At 46.8% G+C, this 9,298-nt stretch overlaps 1 long non-coding RNA gene across 1 annotated transcript; it reads left to right on the top strand.

The window, feature by feature from the left end:
- The first annotated feature begins 258 nt into the window (after window positions 1–258).
- On the top strand, window positions 259–3,801 carry LOC144891769 (uncharacterized). Its single transcript, XR_013623089.1, has 2 exons — window positions 259–900; window positions 2,934–3,801. It is a non-coding gene; the product is annotated as an uncharacterized LOC144891769 (long non-coding RNA).
- The last annotated feature ends 5,497 nt before the right edge of the window (window positions 3,802–9,298 follow it).

Genomic DNA, 9,298 nt, shown 5'->3' with positions numbered 1-9,298 from the left:
AAACTGGGTTACTCTCTATGTTGCCATCCCATTCATTCTCTGTATTCAACAGCATTTCCATATATCTTTTCCATCTTCCTTTATTTCCATCTGGGTCGACAACGATTTGTCCCACTTCATCCTTCAAGCAACTCACCCCCATCACATCACACCTCTCTTTCGCCATCTGCTTTGCAATCCTGAATACTGCTTTCTGACCCTCTTCCGAATCCAAGCGTTCTCCGAACATTTTCCTACATGCCTCCTGCGCCTTTGCTACCTCTTTCTTTGCAGCCTTCCTGGCTGCCTTATAACTTTCATGCTCTGCTGTTTCTGCTCCCGTACCCTTTGCCTTCTGCCACTCCTTGAACTTCTTCCTCTTCTCGTCAATCCTCTTTCCAACTTCATCATCCCACTTCCAAAATGTTACTTCCAAATGTGCCCTTGGTCCAAACAATCGGCCCTCCAACATGGCCGTCTCATTACTTCCGGCTGTTTCAAAAGAGAGGCTTCATCGGCTCTCCAGATTGTATTTTTCACTCCGTGGGCAGCTGCGACCGGGCATAAATTTGACGAACTGACTTGTTGCAAAGGTGGCATCCTTTGACGGTGCCACGTTGAAAGTCACCGGGGATGGGGGGTTCGGGTCCGGGTTCAGGCTGAAGGCTAGCCCAATAGGAGTGGTCGGCGTTTGCCCAATGATTATGGTTCAAAAATATCGTAAACGTATCGATTGCATACGTTTGATTTGACAATAATTGATTGTCCTTTCTACAGGGGAAGAAGAGGTGAACAATCCAACCCATCCCGACTTTGTCCCGTCACCGTTTCTGCAGCCAGCTGACACAAGTGGACGTGCCGACCAATCTGCCGAGAAGATGCAACGCTGCGGGGGAGCATCCAGGCGGTCAAGTGCTTGTGGTGAGTGTTCTTTGTCACAATTTTAAGGAATGCAGACACGGCACTATGGCTCAGATTAGGCAGTGGCTCAGATTAGCTACAATAATTATGGTAAATTAAAGTGACCTGAAAAAATAACTCTTAGATGCCATTTCCTGGCACTTCGAGGCACACTCTGCAATACAATATTATTATTGGGTTTGTTGGCATGTAGGTATATTAATAGTGCTTTGAATGTCACGAAACAAATGTCAGTGATTGTGACCTTGGCAATGTGGGTGTCGGTGGATTATAGTCAGATTATAATATTGCTTGGGTTTCAGGCCAATACGCAGCTACGTTGTCCCGAGGGCCGAACGGCCGAGGTCAATATTCCGCCCTCGGGACAGCATAACGCGCATTGGCCAAAAACTCGAACAATATTTCCATTCTTATTATGATGGATGAAGGCAATGGTAATGGCTCCAATAATCGCAGACAAGCCCAAACTGCGCCACTCCCTTGTGGGAGTAGGCCTACATGACATGTATATGTGGTCGTGCACAGGCCACGCCCACGCGTGGCCAATATTTAGGGTGAATGTTGTTCGTATGGCGGCCATAGGCCATATTTTAAAACTTCGTTGCACCCACCCCCACCTTGTGTAAACCGACATCCCCAATAATTTCATTAAGTGCACCCATTTGGACCACATTAGGAGGGTTGTCAAGTTGTCGCGGTGTGCGGGGGTTTACGACAATGCGATTAATGTCTGCCGGTGTCAGGGTCCAAACGCGTTTTCTTGAATTCTTAAAATCACACATCACTCTGCCAATAATGGACATAGAGGGTCGTGTGAGGTGTCAAAATGATCAGAGTACTTCCATACAATATGGAAGCTGCAACCCAGCTGTCGGTGACATCTGCGGTTACCTCTGGGTCAAGAAATCTGTAAAAATGGTGAAATGTATATTTTGTCTTACATTTTGATACATCATAAATTGTCTTCATAACACAGAGAATAACGAAGGTATTGGTTTAATGTGTACTCTAAAAGTTTCCCAGTACACTGTGCAAAATAATGATACCACACAAATATATCTGATATTAATATTTCTGAGTTTAATACCGCAAAACCGAAGTGTACCCCCTTATTTTCTTCATGGTATATGCAATATGCATACAACATAAGTTTGGATACAGTCGATGTGATATTGGCAATTACTTCAGGTATAACATCGAGATAAATATCATGATTTTCGCGACTGCATTGCACATTATCAAGACTAAAGAGACCTGAATTAAAGATGCCTTAGATTATTTTGGCCACCTGTGGAATAATACACACAAACACAAAAATACACCATAAATGTTTCATTTGGAGATACAAATGTGTTTCATAATACTAAATGTTTGTCCAACAAAATCAGAATTCACTTGAATGTCCATCATATTTTCTATTCAGTTGAATGCCCATCATGTTCATGATTTAACTGAGATGTCGAGCAAAATAAAAGTTCACTTGAATGTCCATCTTGGTAACTATCCATTTTAATGTCTATCATGTTCACAATTCACTTAAATGTCCACCATACGGTAATTACAATGCATCTGAAAGTCCATCGGTTAGTCGAATCATCTGCTTCTGAATCAGATGTCTCATCACCAGCCAGAGAGTTTGCCGGCTTTGTGCATCTTGGTCCGCATTTACATGCACCAATGCATGGAGACGGACATGCTTTTACACGAGCATCTTGACGATGCACAACTTCTCTGGCATCCACAGCTTATTAACTCGCGGCAGGCATCTGGTACAGGTACGAGGCTCATTAGCTTTGGTACTAACTTCGCGCCATCGATGTGCTATCCACATTCCTCTGGTGGAGGAAGGTCAGGATATGCCTGTCCTGCATGTGTCCAGATCAGGGCTCGATAGGTAGCTCGCATGATGTCAAATGTCAGGGCATCTTTTGTTGGCGGTCGGTAGTCATTTTCTGAATGTTGCCAAATGATATTTCAGGATAAATGATGCAACATTCCCTGAAATATTGTTGTCGTCCTTGTCTTCCTTTCAGGTTGGGCAAGAACAGTGCTGTGGTGAAGTAGCTTGAATGGAGGCCTGATCTCGATTACCTTCGGGGTGATTGATTCGTTTTGGCAGTGCCAGGACCGGTGATGTCCTGGCACCACCTTGCCTGGTGTTCATGCTCATCCACCGATGGAAATGGAAAAATGAAATCCACCTCATTCAGCGGTTTTATACATCATGAATACGTCGAACGTCGATGTTATGATTGTTGCTTGACGTGTGATTCTTGAACAGCGGTTGTTCAAAACATTTTCGTCTTCAAGAAGAATCGAGGAAAAAAGGCATTAACCGAACTGTTACCTTTTCGCTCCGTTACCTTCAAAGTTATAAATGCTTGGGCAATGGGCATTCCGCCCGCCCGCCCGTGTCCATTTTTCTTGTGCTCCCCCCATAGTGTTCCGTCTTCCCCAATATGGTCGCTCCATTGACGAAGGGTCATTTGTTACAGCCTTGTGAAATAGTTTTAAAGCTGCAGTCATTGCAAACAAAATAATTGTACCTTTAACATTTCCCAATGAGAGAGAGCAAAGATTATTCATGAAAAAAGAAATCATTTGTGCAGAGAATGATCAGTTTTTGTTTTTACTCGTATAATAACGTTCTCAGTGACGCAATGAATGTGACATGTGACATGTGACATGGATATGGATATCACCCCAGGTATTTTCTATATGTGGTGTTTGCATTTTGTGAAGAGCTTTACATGAATGAACGAATGAATGATCGAATGATCAATAAATTAGAATTTATTCGAGAATGCCTCCACATATAAAATGGCAAAAGGAAAAGTAGTGTTTCAGGTTATTGGATGAATGTGCAATTGAACGTGAAATAAATCAAAAAATGTAAAAATACTTTTGAGTTTTTTTTAAATTTAATGTTGTACTCAAAAGTGTGGATATATTGGCGAAGGAAGGGTGCTTGATTTATTTATATATACTAGCGTCCAGCGTGCGTGACTCGGCGCGCCCCGCGCGCTTCACCGCACGTCGTATCGGAGGGGTCGGCATCTTTGACCATTTCGGGGTGCTTTGGGTCTTCGGGATGTTTTGGGCCTTCGGGGTCTTTTGGGGTATTGGTGGCCTGAAGGGTCTTGGCGGAATTAACGCAATTAAGAGGGTTAATGTAGAGTGTGGTCATTTTATTTGAAGAAGAAGAAGAAGACTTTTTTTTGTTTGTTTTGTTTTTTTATATACAGAATCGAGGCTCGTGAAAGAGCTAACATTTATCAAACAAAGTATATAAAAAGGGGACCGGTACACAAGATGGGGAGAGAAGGGGAGGAAGCACACAAACACAACATTTGAGAGCAGGGACATCGGGAGATGTGTGGGAGGGAGAGGGCTTGGGGGGAGGCAGGATCGGTATAAAATGCAAGGACACCAAGGACTTTCAGCAAAGAAGTTGGTATTTCAAAAAAGTGGATTTGGGGTGAAATTAGCGGGGGTAGAAAAGATCAAGGTTTTGGATTGGGGAAGATAAGAGATGGTGGCGAACAGCTGTTTTAAAGACCTGGAGGGAGGAGTGCGATTGAAGAGAGTGAGGGAGTTTGTTCCAGAGGCGGGACAAAAGAAGAATGAAGGAGTGAAGGTGAGCGGAGAGTCTTGATTTTGGCAGTTTAACCACAAGAGGGTTGCAGGCAGATCTTGTGCGACCTGTAGGAATATTTGGGGGACAGAGCACAGACAGGGCTGGGGGGTGAGGGGGCGGGCTACGCCGGAGATGAGTCGGTAGAAGACGGAAAGACCACCAACCTGCCTGCGGTGAGTAAGTGAAAGGCCCTCGGAGATGGCGTCATCGCGGGAGATTCCAATGATTCTGAACGCTTTGGTTTCAACAGCGTGAAGATGAGCTAGGTGTGAGGCAGGAGCACCGGCCCAGAGGGGAGAGCAATACTCCATTGAGCTGCGGACGAAAGCCTCGTATGTGGCGAGGAGCTCAGGTGTGCCAAGGAAGGACTTCGCACGACGGAGGATGCCCAGTCGGCGACTGGCTTTGGAGGCCGGCTTGGAAATGTGCTTTTTTTCCAGGAAAGATCATGGCACATAGTGAGACCCAACCCAAAAGCTTGAGTGACAGAACTTCTTGGAGAGGAATATTCAGAAAGTGGATGGGAGGGTTGTCCAGTCGGTCTTTTCGGAGAGACATCGTAAGAGTGTGAGATTTGTTTCGGATTGAAAGACACGTTCCACTTGTTTGCCCAGTCTGTGATTTTGTCCAGGTCTGCAGAGAGCGAGGAGGCTGCAGACTGCCGATCTGAGGGATGAGCAATGGAGCGGCACAACAGAGTGCAGTCGTCAGCAAAGAGTCAGAGAGATCATTGATGAAGACCAGAAAAAGCACAGGGCCCAGAACACTGCTTTGGGGAACTCCAGCCTGAACAGGAAGAGGAGGTGAGAGAAAGCCATTCAGGGCCACACGCTCACTACGACTAGAGAGGAAGTCCATGCGCCAGCCATGCGCGGATATTTCTATGGATACCAAAGGAGGAGAGTTTGGTGAGCGGAGCGGCGTGCCAGACCGTATCGAAGGCACGTCGTATGTCGAGGGAGACGCCTCTGATTTCCCGTTTGGCATTGAGGACCCCTCCCTCCCTCCATCCATTGTTGAGACAGCAGAAGCAGCATGTCCAGAGTGGAGTGACCTGGTCTGGAAGCAAATTGATGACCAGAGATCAAGCCATTGGAGAAGAGGAAACATTTCATATCCGAAGCAATGATGCATTCCAGGACTTTGCTGATAATAATTGGGAGAAGGCTGATTGGTCTGTAGTCGCTAGGATCTGTTTTTGTGCAAAGCGGTGATGTTGGCTGATTTCCAAGCAGATGGCAGTTGACCTTGAGCAAAAGAGAGGGTGAAGAGAACAGAGAGAGGGAGTGAAGGAGCGGAAGAACAGCATTTTCGGACCCGTGGGCTGATGCCGTCAGGTCCAGTTGCAGAATCGGAGTCGAGGGTTGACAGAAACTTTTCCACCTCGTCGGGCGGAAAGGACACGGAGCACCTGGGTACGACTGGGTACAGAGAGGGATGGGTGTGGCGCACAAGATTTAGAGGCAAACACAGAGTTGAGGCATTCAGCTTTTTCACGTGCGGAGGCAGCCGTGTAGCCGTTTGAGCTGAGGGGGGGGATGGAGGGGGAACAAACACCAGAAACAGATTTGACCAGACGCCACCAGGATTCGGAAGAGGGAGACAGACAAGACAGTTCGGTATTGAGAACGGAGAGATATTGTTTCCTGGCTCTCCTGAGGGTGGACACACACTTGTTTCGGGCTTTGTGAAAGGAAATGACATTTCCTTCCGTTGGATTTGCTTTCCAGGAGACGAAGGCAAGTTGTTTCTGGGCAACAGCCTCACCGCAACATTCCGTGCTGCACCATGGACGGGAGGAAGCGTACGACAACTGAAGACGACATGGCATAAATCTGTGCATGAGAGAGAGAGAGAGAGAGCAATTTACTTTGGAAGAATTCCCAGGATGATGTCAGTTGCTGTCAGAGGTGGTAGAGATGGGAGACCAGTCCAGATGATTGATGGCTGCTTGAAGACCGTGCCAGTTGGCCTGAGTGAAATGCCAGACTCGTCGACGCTGAGCAGAGCTCCCTGAGAATGGTCAGAGAGATGTCCACTTTAACAAGCACATGATCAGAAGAGCCGATTGGAGCAGAAGAAGAGCAGCAGACATTTTCAGGTAAGTTAGTCATAACCAAGTCCAGAAGAGAAGATGCTCCGTTGACTGAGATCCGGGTGGGGAAATTGACAGATTGTGTCAGTCCCAGTGAGTCGCAGAAGTCCTTTGCTGAGGAGCCATGGCTGGTGAGAGAGGTACCCACACCCAGCCAACTGGCATGGTGACAATTTAAATCACCACATATGAGGAAGAGAGACTTGGGATGAGTGCATAGAAGTGGGTCCATATTATCAGACAGCGACATGTAGATGGAGTCATCACCGTTTGGTGGACGGTACAACACACATATGAACAAGAGGTGGGAGCGAAGGGGAAGCCGTAGCCACAGGTATTCCAGGGGGTGAGGTGGAGAGAGTGCAGTGCAGTGCATTGCAGTGCAGGGCGACTGAGGAAGAGAGTTTTTGATAAAGACAGCAACCCCGCCTCCAGGACGAGGCTCAGGTCTATCATACCGGAGGAGGGAGTAACCTGGGAGAGATACCAAGGAATCAGAGACATCATGAAGGAGGAAAGTTTCTGTTAAGCAGATCACGTCTGCTTTGTCAGAAGCAACCTGTATGGAGAGATCGGTCAAGTTTGAACGAAGGCCCCAGATGTTTGAGGTCCATACCGTTCGTTAATGAAGAGGAAGGGGGACCATCGGATACAGAACAGGGGGGACGAGGGGTCGGGTAAGATGTGCAAGAGGTAGGGAGAGCCGTTGAAGGTGTGTCAGAGATTTCAGAATAGCTTGGAGAAAGGGAAGGATGGGGCGGACAGTCTAACTCTAATGACTGACTCTTTCTAGTGGTGGACTCGTGCACTTTGACATCGACGGTGACGAGAGCTACCTGTAGGTCCCGTGATGACATTCTGGGGTGCTCGGAAGCTTATTTCAGCATCTTGCGGTCTGCTCTCGGGCTGAACTTGCCGGGGCGGCATGGCCCGAACAAGTTGGCAGTTGTTTGGAATCTTCTCCACCTGTAGATGATCTTCCGGACAGTCGAATGATTCGTTTCAAATTGTTTGGAGATCTTTTTAAATCCCTTCCCAGACTCGTAGGCATCTATAACCTTCTTTCTGAAGGCCGCAGACAGCTCTTTTGATCTTGGCATGGTGACGCCGCACACTTCAACAACAAAGAGCAAACCAAACGAAATGTCAGATTTAAATAAGACAGGTTCCTCCAAGATCCTCTCCAACGATGTTCTAATCATTTGCACCTCAGCTGGTGCACCTGATTCTAATTTTAGGTATTTGAAGTAGTAATAAATGTAGGGGTGTACTTACTTTTTCCACATGCGAAATTTGCATTTATGTTTATTTAAAATATACAATGGACTACAAAATGTAAATATTTCATGATATTTGTTTTATTATATCATCTTTAAATATCAATATTGTTGAAATGAAGATCAAATAGCTGTATCTAAACTCTCTGGTCACGCACAGTCAGTCATGGCTGTTGTCTACCGCCCTCCCAAACCACACCCATCATTCCTGTCTGACTTCTCCTACTTTCTGACCCAGCTATGTTCCCTCTCCCCCTCAATCGTCGTCGTCCTTGGTGATTTCAATATCCACATGGACTCCACTGACTTCACTGATTTACTCACCTGCTTTAACCTCACTCAACATGTCAACTTTCCTACCCATAACCGTGGTCACATTTCGGACCTTGTCTGCTCTACTGGATTGATTTTGCACCATCTCTCTGGCTCCGACCTCACCCTCTCTGACCACTTAGCCATCACTATGACCGTCAACGTTCCCACCCCAGCACCAAGGCATTATCGCACGATCAACTTCCGTAAGCTAAACGCTCTTTCACCTACCTCATTGTCATCCACCCTCTCTGAAAAAATGTCCACTTCTCCCTTCGTTGACCTCCACACCCCTTCTGACCTCACTGACTACTACAACCGCACTCTCTCCTGCCTTGACCAACTTGCGCCTATAAAAACCAAAACCGTTTATTTCACCCATTCTGTTCCCTGGTTTACCCCTGAACTCCGCCTGATGAAAACTCGTGCTCACCAACTTGAAAGACTCAGCAATAAAACAGGTCTCACAGTTCACTCCCAAGCCTACAAGGACCACCTACAACACTATAAAGATGCCCTCTCCCGCGCCCGCTCCGCCTACTACTCTCAACTTATCCACTCTGGCTCCGGAAAGCCAAAAGCACTCTTCTCTACAATAAATAAACTCCTCAGCCCCCTGAACACCGCCACCCAGTCATTCACAGTAGACAACTGCATCTCCTTCCTTTCATTCTTCCAACGCAAAATTGAAAACATCTACAACAGCTTGACCACCGCCGCACCTGCCCCCCCTTATCCTGCCATCCCCTGTCTCAATTCTCCCCAGTCTCCCCTACTGACCTCTCTGAACTCCTCATAGGAATGAAAACTGCCACCTGCACTCTTGACCCCATCCCCTCCAGCTTTGTCAAGGCCTCCCTTTGTGCTCTCTCTCTCTCCACTTATCATTGCAACAATAAACTCCTCCCTGTCTACAGGCATCGTCCCACCATCCCTCAAAATTGCTGCTGTTACCCCCATTCTGAAAAAACCTGGACTAAACCCTGACACCCTAAACAACTTCAGACCCATCTCCAACCTACCCTTTGTGTCGAAAGTTTTGGAACACGCTGTAGCCACTCAACTCAAACATCACCT

The sequence above is a fragment of the Myxine glutinosa genome, chromosome 1 (assembly GCF_964187855.1).
Source record: "Myxine glutinosa chromosome 1, kmMyxGlut1.1, whole genome shotgun sequence".
NCBI classification, from domain to species: Eukaryota; Metazoa; Chordata; class Myxini; order Myxiniformes; family Myxinidae; genus Myxine; species Myxine glutinosa.
This window is presented reverse-complemented; position numbering and strand designations above follow the sequence as displayed.